Here is an 11,988-nt window from a genome sequence, read left to right as displayed (position 1 = left end):
CTGCAGACCAGCTGTGACCTGGAGCCGAGGGGYTATTAGGGAAGCAGGATCCAAGGAAAAGGGCCGTAACTTGGCACTTGGCATCCCCTGTTTGCACGGAGCAGCCCGGCTGGAGCCACCGCGCTCCTGCAGACCTGCCCCATGCAAACGAGGCCAAAGTCCTGGGCCGCATGTGATTTGCTTTAGGGCTGGTTCGTTCCCTTGAAAGGCACAAATAAACAACACTCGACATGGAAGGAAACCACTGGGCRGGCAAAACAAATAAGGACAGGCAAGCAAGACCAAGCAGGAAGAACAGACTGCTATTTATTGGGGGAAATCATGAAACAAGGCAATCCATGAGCTATTCTCCCAAAGTTTGTGTAGAAACTTCCTGCAAGTTTTAAAATGAAGGTGAAGGGAAGCTCGGAACAGCTGATTTTGCAGCCTTTGCTTCCCTTTTTCTCCCTTCATGACCCCTCTAAGGTGCCTCTCCCTCCCTCCAGGTCCAGGCTGGCTTGTGCTGCCTGGGCGGTCCCAGGTTTCATCCCTATTTTGCACCCCAAGGCCTCATTTTTTTCCCAGGGATTGAAGTAGGTGTAAATGTGCATAATTCCCTTTTTATACTTGGATTAGTTATACCTGGAATATATTATTATTATACTTGGAGTGGAGAGGGAAATAAACTTGAGGGACACGCTCTAATTGCATCAAAACAGCCGGCGCTGAGCACAGCCTTTTCCGGGATGCTCCCAACCCATCCTGCCCAGACCTGGAGGCCCTGGCAGTGCCGCTAGATGGCAATGGAGACGGCAGCTTGGAAGGAGCAGGACTGTTCGTTTGCTTCATCATCATCGGTGACTTGTCCAGACATCCCTGTGCACGGGCTCTTCCAAGCGAAGTATAAGGAAAGGCCAACGCAGCGGGTTTACACCAGTAAACTTTGCAGTAAACTTGCAAATATATTTTAAAAGATGTGAATAAGATCCAGGATAAGCTTCTTGCACTTAAAAAAGCAAAGAAAACAGAGATATTTCCAGGGAAAATGGACATCATTTGTACACATGAAGTGATGCACCGTGTGAGGGCTSAGGGAGCTGTATTATTTATATGAGGCTTTGACAAATTTGTATTCTAAACCTTCGCTTCCCACAAAGGGTACAGCTAAGGCCACTCCACTCGTCTTCACTAATTACTACYCAGGACTGGAATATTGAAATGCCTCCCAGATGGCACCGTCCCCCTGCYCAGCTTCTCCGGGCTCTGCATCGCACGTGCCAAGCTGGATTATCCCAAAGTTTAGACATTGTGGATTCACTGCTGCAGCTTTCTCATCCCAGCTCATGCATCCCTAAGGGAATGGGTCCTGCAACCCGGGATGGGTCCTGCAACGCCTGGCCGGACCCAGCCTCTTCTGCCCGGGAAAGCAGAGCTCCTGCAACGTAAATATTGCAGCAGTTAAGGAAACACTAACGCAGCAGTAACTATAGAAACTGTAGCTCTTCACGCCAGGCATATGGGCTGCACTGGGTCTAGCAGAAAAATGTGGTTTCTCGGTGCTACCGGTCTCAGCAAGGTGGATGATTCACCTCCAAACCCGCTACCCGAGCACACATGCATATCTGGGGTTTTCTCGGCAAAAATAAGCAAAGGGGCCAAGCTGGAGCTGCTGAGGAGGGTAGACAGGAGCTGTCATCAAAGATGTGCAGCCACCGAGCTCTTGTGCTCACCCTCTTGTGAGCTGTGCATGCGATGCACTAAATGCAGCAGTAAGAGCACCCATGCAAATTGTCTGCATTTGTCATTGCAAACTGCTGCAAAACTTCCAGGAAAAGAGTTTTGGTCACTGTTAAGATTGCCTTTTTTTAACATCAATCTGTACTGTATTTCTACTTGGCAAGCCTTAACTCCTACATGCRTTTAACTCATCTAATTAGACGAAAGAAAAACCCTCATTAGGGCACAGTGTGTCTAATTGATTAGCATTCCCCTGGAATGCAGGTTTCTCTCACTAGCGAATGCCTCTCTGCAAGGTGCATCTTACGTGTGGCTTTACAAAATGCTCAGTGCTTTGTTTGAAAATTGGTGGTGAGGGGAAAGGTAGGAGACGGAAGAAAAGCCCTGAGCACAAAGTTGTGCAAGAGTCTTGGGATGTGGTGGTTTCCCACCTTTTTTTGCATTGTTAGTACTAAAAGGCAACTAATGATTATTTTGCTATTCCATAATGCTTGCAAAGATTTTGTTATTTTCTCCTATACTGACAGAAAAAAATATTTATTTTTTGAGAGACAAAAAGTGACTTCCAAGAATCATTTGCAGGCCATTATTTTTGTGGAGTTATTTTTGCATCCATTGACTCCAAGCGGGAGCAGCGGGAGAGGCCCTACAGCTCATACATTATGATCTGACTCACTGATAAGTTCCTCAGTGGAGCCGTTTCCCAGCCCACCGTTGCTTTCCTTTCCCATTTATTTATTATTTTGCTTCCATCCTGCCCATTTCCTCTCCAACGCCTGCCCTTCCTGGCATCGCCTGCGCCTTCCAACTCCGTGCAGGACAGAAAACCAAGGGTTTATTGATCAAATAGGGATCCCGCTGCGCCTTATCCCGAGCTTTGCTCTTTATTCCCAGCTCCCTCTTCCAAAACCAGGAAGCCCCCAGGGACTCCACGTCCTCCAGGGCTCCTGCCACCTCCCGCAGCCCCTCTGGGGACATCGCGGGTACCCGAAGCGGATTTCACAGCACRAATATCCACGTCGCCTTCCCTCTGATCCCAGGCTTTTGCGTTGCATAGGACAAGAAGAATAGCTGAGAGCGAAAGATCAAGTTAGGAATTAAAGATACTGGAAATTTAATTACTGGAGAAACCAGCTGAGAGCATGCAAATGCTAAAACAGATTAAACAGGAAGCGTTCATTAGGTATTACCGTATTTGCTTCCTTAATATCCTGTTTATATAGATGAATCTAAACACACTATGTACTTTTAAGGGAGCCAAAAGGACTCCCCACTTCCCCAGGGCCAAGTGTTTTTATTTGGGATTCTTCCTATGGGCATATATGATTAAAACTCCCAAGCAAAGCCTTGCAGAAATGCAAACATATCCTGCAGTTGATCAAAAGTTGTAATTAATGCAGACAATTAATAAGGCATCAGAGATGGACATCTTTTACCAGCCTGTTCATGCCCACCAGCCTGCACAGCTGAGCTCCACAGAAAGCCTCAAACCGCCCCCTTCACTTTCCCATCACTTCATTCTCTCCTAAAAATCGGGATAATGACATTAAATCCCCCATCAACTGGAAAGTTTTCCTTGTCTTTTAGCATGGGAAAGTGAGAGGCACAATTAATTCATATAACCCATGAGGGCCAGTAGCATGTACATGGAAAACAAGATTACTGTTCCATTCCTGCACATCCATACAGCATGAACTAAGTTCCTATGGATGCAACGTCCATCAGCAATTAATCTCCTTTGGTGCATCAACCCTGATGCTGCCAAGTTGTTACTGGGTCTTCAGTAAATGCTCCAAATCCCAGTTTTGCTGCCCAAAGAGCAAATAAGCAATGAATAAAATATTTAGGGGACCCCATAGCTGTAGAGAGCAAAGGAGCTTCCAAAAATCCCACATCTTGTCCTCCTGCAGCAGCTTCGCGTGGCTCTTACCCAGGYGCTCAACACCCAGCAGCTCTGGGCAGCTGCTATATATTGCATTTACATGTTGCTAATTTTGATAATATCCCCTATGCATTTAGAAGGAACATGTGCAGAAAGAAAAGCCCAGTGCATGGGCAAAATCATCAGCCTTGCCCATAATTTCTCCCCACTCGCTTTATCTTTCAGTGAGTGCAATAAATAAATACACCCGTGCATAAATTCTCCAAGTCCAGCTTTTCCCAAAGCAAATTCTCCCCGGAGAGCATATAAGAAACATCATCATTTAATTCTATAAGTGGCAGAAAAAACTACTTGACATTTTTCACTGCGAATATCAAGATTGTTTTCTTGCCATTGCGAGTCCCTGGGGATGTATTCTGCCTGGTTATCTCTGTTCAACACATTTCACGGGGGAGATGTGTTATAGGAGAAGCAAGACTGACAAAAGTAAAAATGCACTTGAATGCACAAGGCAAATTTATTTCTCCTTTGGCAGGCTCCGGCAACTGATATTTAAACAGTTCTTGCYGCATATTGTGGGCACACGGTGCACTTCAGCTGAGAAAATAGCTGCCTCGCAGGCGCTTCCCATTGCCCTCCTCATCACGGCGGCTCACACCTGAAGTCACACAAAGCTGCCTAAATGCATTTCAGTCCGGGGAATTCGKGGAGGCTGTTGAGAGCTGGCTATTCATTTTGTAGTGGAATTAATTGGGTTAATTATCCCTTCCTAGGACTTCATGCACAGTGGCCTGGGACCAGCAGTGCAGAAGCTGCAAACTCGGTGCGTGGTTTTGTGCCATTTCTGGGCAAAGCTGTTGGGTTCTTCCGCCAAGGAAGAGCTAAACTTTGTTATAAGTGTGGGCTGCCTTGAATCAATTTGTCACAGATAACCTTTAAATACACTAAATTCAAAATCTTAATGAATTGTGATCTGGATGTGCTCTCTCCTGGCAAATAACCAGGTGGGTGGGTGGCTCAAGGTGCATTGCAGCACCCAGGGCTATGGGGAGCAGAAATCAGGGCTGGAGTAGGGGGCAGCATTAACTCCAGGACTTCTCATTCAGAGGATGCTCTTAATTAGAAGCTCTTCTCATTAGACATCAATTATTATTTTGACTCAACACTGGAGAGCAAAATTTTAAAAAGCCAGCTATGTGAAACTGCACTTGGGGGGAAAACACTAATGAGCAGACAGAAATTATGGTGCTTTCTTAACGATGAGCATTGCTGCATCTGTGCACGCTCCTGTCACTCTGCATCCCCCGGCAGTGAGGAAGGACGAGCTTGCCCAGCACTTGAATATTTACCTGAAAAGTGCATGGCTTTCCAGAAGATGCCCATAAATGCTGTCACCTGCACTGCAACATAGCAGGAATATTCCCAGAACACCCCCTTTTGCATCCTCCTAGCTAAATCTGGCAGCAGGATTTGACTTGGGTAAAAGACACTGTTTTCCTTGCTTTCCACTTTTCTGCATTGTTTGTGATTCGTGTTTATTAATCTGYTTTCAAAGCTTCTTTGCCTTGCCAATAACATTTTATTTAAGACTCTGTCTTCGGCTGATCCTCGGCGTTGCCTTTCCCTCCCTGCCRCTGCGCACGAGTGAATCAAGAGGGTCCTTTACAGTGCTGTGAATGAGGCTTGTTGCCAAGGGCTGCTGAATTCCCCAGCCTGAGCTTCATGGCTAATTTGTTTAGCAAAACCAGCACGGCTCTCACTCGCATGCCGAAGGTCACCTTTTAATTAAAGTTAGTGAGCACGTGTGAGCGTGGGCAGCCTTGGGCATCGGCCACGGGGAGCACTGGCCTCTGCCTGAGCTCCTGCACCTTCCAGGGTGTGATGGTTTGGGAAATGCAACCAAACCTTTTGAACAGGTTCAAGAAAACCCGTGTATTTTTAATTACCTCTTAGTAATCACTGCAGAGAGTGCTCTATAAGTCTGCTTTGCTCGTTTGTCTTTCTAAAGTGCCCGAATGCCTTAATTACTGACTCGGGGTTAGTGCTGAATATCTGTGTCAAACCACGCTGCGCTTGGGTGATATAAGGCAAAGCAGGGTAGTAAATCCCCCTCTGAGTTTGAAAGGCTAATGCATTAGCATGCTGCCTCCCTGCCCTGCCTAACACCATAATCCGATGGGATTAGGAGATGGCTCAAAAACCAGGAGAGTGGAATTTCTCCCAGGAAAGCTGTAGCTGCCCCGCAGCCCTTGCTGAGGCTCTGTTGAGGCTCGTGCTGCCAGGTGGGAGCAGAGCTAGAGGAGCAGGGACATCTGTCCCAGTTGGTAATGGGACCGGTGGCTGTTGGCATCACTGCTCTGCAGGCAGCAGTCCCGGGCAGGGACMATGATAAAAATTCCTTTATTAAAAAAGGAATAAATCCCAAAGTGCTGTCTCTTCACTTCCAGGGGTAAAAACCCAGACCCATGATCCTAAACTCGTCCTGGCCCTTGGAGAAGAACATGCCTATGGATGAACCATAGAGCTCTGTACATATATTCTTCAAGGAGCTTCACAGTATCCTCAGCATTCCTGGATTAATGAAATCATACCTACAAGGAAAGCTGAGGAAGGCATCACGCACCAAACAGGGAGAGATTTYCAAAGGGCACTTTTCCAGGTGCAGGTGATGGAAATCGGGCACAAGAGAGTCTGTTCATGGACGGACTTTCATTGCAGAAAGGCAACGCGGATGCCCTCAGGGTGGAAGATGCAGCGGAGAACAGACGTGACTCACATCTCACGCGTGCTCATGTTTGGATCCCACACGTTCTGTGTTAGTCATGGCTCCAAGCAAGATCTGAGCAGCAGATTCTGGATGGATTCTGATGCTGTTCACGCCGTACAGATAGCGGCATCACTCCCCTGTCTCTACCTGAGCAAACGAGATGAGAATCCAACCTGTATATTTTGCATACTGGAATATACATGTGCTTATGGAGACTGTCCAACAAACATAGGAAAAGTGATGGAAGAGGATATGATAAAGGCACTGGAGAGGTGCTAGATGATATCATGTCTCCAGGGGCACTTCCAGCACTACTCAAGCAATGACAACACTGGAAGGGCTCTGTGTTTCATTGGCCCTGGGAGGAATTTTGCTCTTAGAAACCTGCAGGACCCAYGTTTCATTAAGGAGTGAAAGGGGTCCTGGTACGGTCACGTCTAAGCTCCTCTTCATGAGCTGCCTTGGAGACTAAGAGGACATTCGTGGGTCTAGCTGGAAGCTGAAAAGTACCAAATCAGGAAGAATAACCCAGAAGGAAGTTAGTTATTATCTGTACTGCTTATGTACACATGCACCAAATAGCCCTTTCTGCAGCAACACGGGGAAAATTGATGTGCACAGCGAAATTAGATTTGATCGTCTGGTTACCAAAGAAATAGAAACTTGCCATGGGATACACAGGTCATTCATCCTTTCATTAGTCTTTTGGCTTTTGTATTAATTCGCCTTTAATAGAGTTTTAAATATTGGTTCCAATGCAGCGCGCTTCCTAAGTAGCATTAATGCGGAATCCAAACCAAACGTTATCTGATTAATTCTTGAYCCAGTTGAGTTTTGTCTGCTTTCTGTGCTTCTACACACATATCGACCATATGTTGTMTCATATGCTGCTTTTTCCTTTGCTGATGCTTTGGTCCCAATGTCGTAATAATCATATGTTGCTCACGAGACTAAGGAAGTTCGGGAGGTAGCGACTCTGCAGTCCCCAGTGTTAAGGGGCAATGAGCATCGTTGTGTCCTCATCTCACTTGTTCTTTCCGTGTCCCCGGCCTCTGGAGACACACTCGGCACTCAGAGCAGCTCCCRGCACTCTCTGTTGTGGCAGTTTTCCTCAGTACTTTAATTCCTATTTCTACTGCAGGCATCAAATCTCCTGTGGATGTCAAGTAGGACGCAGGTAGCTGAGGCCCAGGAGCACCGCTAGCTCCTTTTTGATGCGTTTTGGTGCTTTATGGGCATTGTTAAATCATTTTTTAATGTGCTTAGGTATTTGCTTTGATGAAGGGAAGGCCAGCCTAAGTGCAAGATTAATATTTATCACCGTTTGTTCATGGATTTGATTTTCGGACTTCTTCCCTCTCTGAGGATGACTTATATTTAAGTTCTTGGTGGTAAATATTCACCTTAATTCCTCTCTTCTTGCCTTTTCGCTCTCAAAGCAGTAGCTCTTGCCTGAGCTCTTTCTTTTTTTTCCCCTCCTCTGTTTCCTAGCAAATTGCAGTTATAGGTGAAGTATTTTCTCATTCAAGCCAATTTCTAGAATTACTCAAGCATTTAATTTAAAGGAAGCACGCAATTAGAGCACAGCACTTCAGAAAATTGTAATTCCTATACCATAAAGCTGCCTTGGATGCCCTAAAACAAAACCTGTGAGCTCAAGCACCAAAGGTGCTGTAGGGTTGGCCATCAAATCCGAGCAAATGGCCAGAGGAACAAGCCATTTGAGATCTTTTATCTCGAATAAGTCATCCTTATTTCAATGAAAGAACTTGATTTTCTTCTTTGAAATTTAGGATGGTAGAGAGAAAGGGGCTGTTCTTAAATAAGTAAGGCCTTGGTTTGCACTTTCAGCTTCTCCTGTGCTTGGTCATTCTCCAAGCAGCATGTTAGTGTGTCCAAGGACCCAGCCATGGCCTCCAGCCCACTAGCTTTGGGACTGAGATTTGTCAGGGTATTTGCAGTTTAGCTGTGGCAAGAAGAGCAGAGAGGCAATTCTAAGCAGACAGTGCTTTCTCAGAGATGTATTTTATTTTATTTTATTTTATTTTATTTTATTTTATTTTATTTTATTTTATTTTATTTTATTTCTTGACAACTAGATGGAAATATTTGCCCTCGGCGTTAGAACAGTTTGTGATGTATGAGAAAGTTGAGAAAGGATAATTAGTGTCTGGAGATTCCCTGTTCTTAGTAAACACCTTTCCACTAAATTGACCAAATTTATTTCATGCAAGCTGAGGGTTGATTTTTTTTTAATTCCAGATTTTGCAGTRCCTGCAGTTCTTCCAGCAATTTTGCACAAGACTTTCAGCAGATCCCAGGCATTGAATGCAGCCACCATCAAGGCTCAGCATATCAGAAAAGAGGGGGAAAAAATTCCCTCTCCTGGAACTCTGCCCAATCTACCAGGTTTAAACTAATTTTTAAATTMCAGACCTCTGCAAGGCAGGAAGGGTCAGAAATAGTCCCATTAATGCCCAAAATGCCTGGATCAGACCCCTCCTGAGAGTGGCAAGCACCCTTGTACATTTAGTGGTGTCTGAAGAGTTTCACGGGCATTTTTGATTCATTCCAAAAATGGGTGGAAATCATTGCAAGAAGAGAGCGGAGAACCTGCCCCTTTCTTCCAGGTGTCTGCACTCAGGCCAGGTTGTGATGGAGAGGCAGAGCCACCAGCTGGGACCTTGAGCTTGGACCATCTGTGACCGCTTAGCAAGGGGACCAGGGCTGAGCAGGAATGGGAGGCCACTAAGTGGTGCTGTTGGCACCAGCAGAGATGCTGGGAATAAGGGAAATGGGAAAGTGAATCCAGCCCTTGGAAAATATGATGGCAGCTCTCAGGGGTCTTGGGCTGATTGTGGCCATCACAGTTGTCCCAGGCATGGTGATGGGAAACGTTGCTGTCGCAGGTCCATGTGTCCCAATGCTCTTTCTGGGTTTAGTCTCTCCTTCTTGCCAATCCATGCAGTGATGTGCTTAGATTAAAGGAGTCTCAGGAGGATCCCGTGCTATGAAAACCAGAGGCAATAAATATCACTTGTCAACTATTTTGATTTAAAATGCTCTTCTTCAATGAGTTGAGTCAAACACAATCAACAATACACAGCAGTCAGCACTCTCTTATTGCTCACCCAAACTAGCAATAATTTATTTTACTATATGAGGATCGCAGAGAGGGGAAGGCTGCACTTCCATGTCCAGAATTAGTGACATAGTCAATATTGTCACCCAAAAGCTGATATATGCCCTGATTCCAGAAGGATCCCACCTGTGGAAAGCAGACTGCAGTAGGGTTAATATGAAAAATTCTTCCCTGTTCCCAAAAAGAAGCAAAGACGAAAAACACTTAGGTCAATATAAAAGGGGGTGAGGCAACCTGTGGGCCTCACATCTTGGCACCGTGGGACCCTCTGCTCAAAGCTCAGGTAGTTTTAATAGACAAGGTCTTTGGGTGACATTTTCCTGGAAGATTTTAAGTAAATGCCTTGCCGTAACATTTGAGATCCGGTGTCTCTTGATTTCCATGATTCTTTTTCTCTTTAAGCCACAGGCACACACATACAAAATATATTAAAACGAGCCTAGCTTAGCGGAAAGGTCGTCTAATTCAGAAACAAACAGCGGGGATTTAGGCTGGAGCTCTGCTGCATCTCCACCTCTGCCTCCGTTTGCAGGGAGCACGGCTGAAAATCCCACAGGGATCAGAGGTGCAAGAAGGAGGAAAGTGCTTTAAAATGTTCAAGAAAGCTTTGCGTCTGGGATTGCTCTCACTGCTCCCTTGTCCTCGCCATGAAACTGGGGCAAATCCCCATAATCTGGTGTAATTTTGAGATCATCGCGGTGTACCCAGGCTTAGGGGTGGCTTTTAGCAGAGTTGCATTTGGCTGGGAGAAGAACAGGATCTTGGTGTCCTTTGTACGGAGTCCCATCTTCCAGGGACACCTGGAAAAGAGCTGGAGGAGCCCCATGTCCATCCTCACAGATATTCATTTCAATTAGTATCCAATTAGGGATACATGGGATCCCATTGTATCCCAATCAGGGATACAATTAGGGATCCTTTTCACTGTGAGACCACTCCTGGCATCTTTTCTGCATAGGTTGATGTTATCCCAGGCCATGGGATGAAGAAGTGTAAGAATTGCCCCTGCTAGTGAGAATGCTTCAGCTCTGGCTGAAACAGGCTCACCGAGTAATGAATGGAATATATTAAATTAATCAGCTCATAGRAGCACCTTGCTGCAGCATTTACTGATCAGAGCCCCCAGACTTTTCATTAGGGATAGGTACCTTTCCAGTGCACTTTTATAAAAGGAGGTATCTTGCAATAAATGTCTGCTGGATTTAAAGCATATATGCTTTAAAATTAGAGCAGCAGATGGGCATCTTATTCCTAGGTAGCTCTGGAGAAGAGCTCATTCCTTCCAACATCACACAATTGGCACGACTTGCCATTGTCTTCCCGTCCACCTCTCCTTCCCCAGCTTAAATATCCTTGATTTTTCTCAAGAATCCACCCAAGAAACAGCAACAACTGGTGACACCAGCTGGGAACACCAGTCCTCACGAGCCAACCTCCAGTAATGGAAATTTCATAGCAGAAGCTTTTAAATGAAAGGAACATTGGTGCTGGGAGAGATTATTAGTCATTCTTTAAACTAGTGTGGGATGAGTGCTAGAAAATATTTCTCGTCCTATTTGTATGACTAAATAGATCTGATTTTGTTTAGCCTTCCACAGGGATCCTATCTGCCAGAGCTGGAAGGAGGGAAGTTTAGGGGAATATTGACTCTTGGAGGCAAGGTGGAGAGTTTGCAGCCTGTGAGCACTGATGAGGTGGTTGACTGCAGGACTAAGTGCCTTCTGCATCCAACAACTACAGGGTCTACAGGACTCAACACATTCAGCAGGCTCATGAGCACTAGCTACTAGTGTTTGCCAATGAATAATTTGAGCAGTTATTGCCAAATTGATGATTCCTTGGGAGTAATTTTTCCAGATTTCTCCTAGGCACTTATAAAGACCCTGCTCATGGAGATAAGTGAATGGACAACCAGCTAATGGGTTTACTGGTGCTGTGTCCCTGGCCTGAGAGCGGGTTTCCCCACTGCAGTGTTTGGGTGCCCATTCCTGGGGAGTGGAAGGGGACATCCCTTGTCCCCTTGGCACTGCCATGGCACTGCCCCACTCTGTCCCTCTCCACACACCTGCACTGGGCACAGRGCCACTCAATGAGAACCTTAAATCCCCAAATTTGTGAGTCTGGGCTGGGGTAAAAGCCACCAATGGGGACCAAAGTATGGCAGCTCTCTGCCATCACCACCCTGCCATGGGGCTGTTGGGACACCAGGCACATCAGGGCAGAGGCAGCTCCTTCCAGGGACTTTTTGCCTCCTTTAAAGTCATTCCTGCCTGCAGGAGCCACCGCACCAGGGTGGGTGCTGGGGGCCACAAAGATGGCCAGGGGTGATGGAGCATCCCTGGTGCCTCTCCTCTTGCCCAGGGTGAGGGGCTCTGCGGGCACCCCCGGCAGCCTCTGCTCTGGGACATCCCTGTGTTTGCTCAGAGTGGGGGATCTCCTCGGGGGGATGCAGAGGGGGAGGAAGCCCCGGGATGAAGGGGC

Source organism: Nothoprocta perdicaria, unplaced genomic scaffold, assembly GCF_003342845.1.
Source record: "Nothoprocta perdicaria isolate Ctin4 unplaced genomic scaffold, notPer1 scaffold_3, whole genome shotgun sequence".
NCBI lineage: Eukaryota > Metazoa > Chordata > Aves > Tinamiformes > Tinamidae > Nothoprocta > Nothoprocta perdicaria.
Note: the sequence above shows the minus strand (reverse complement) of the source record.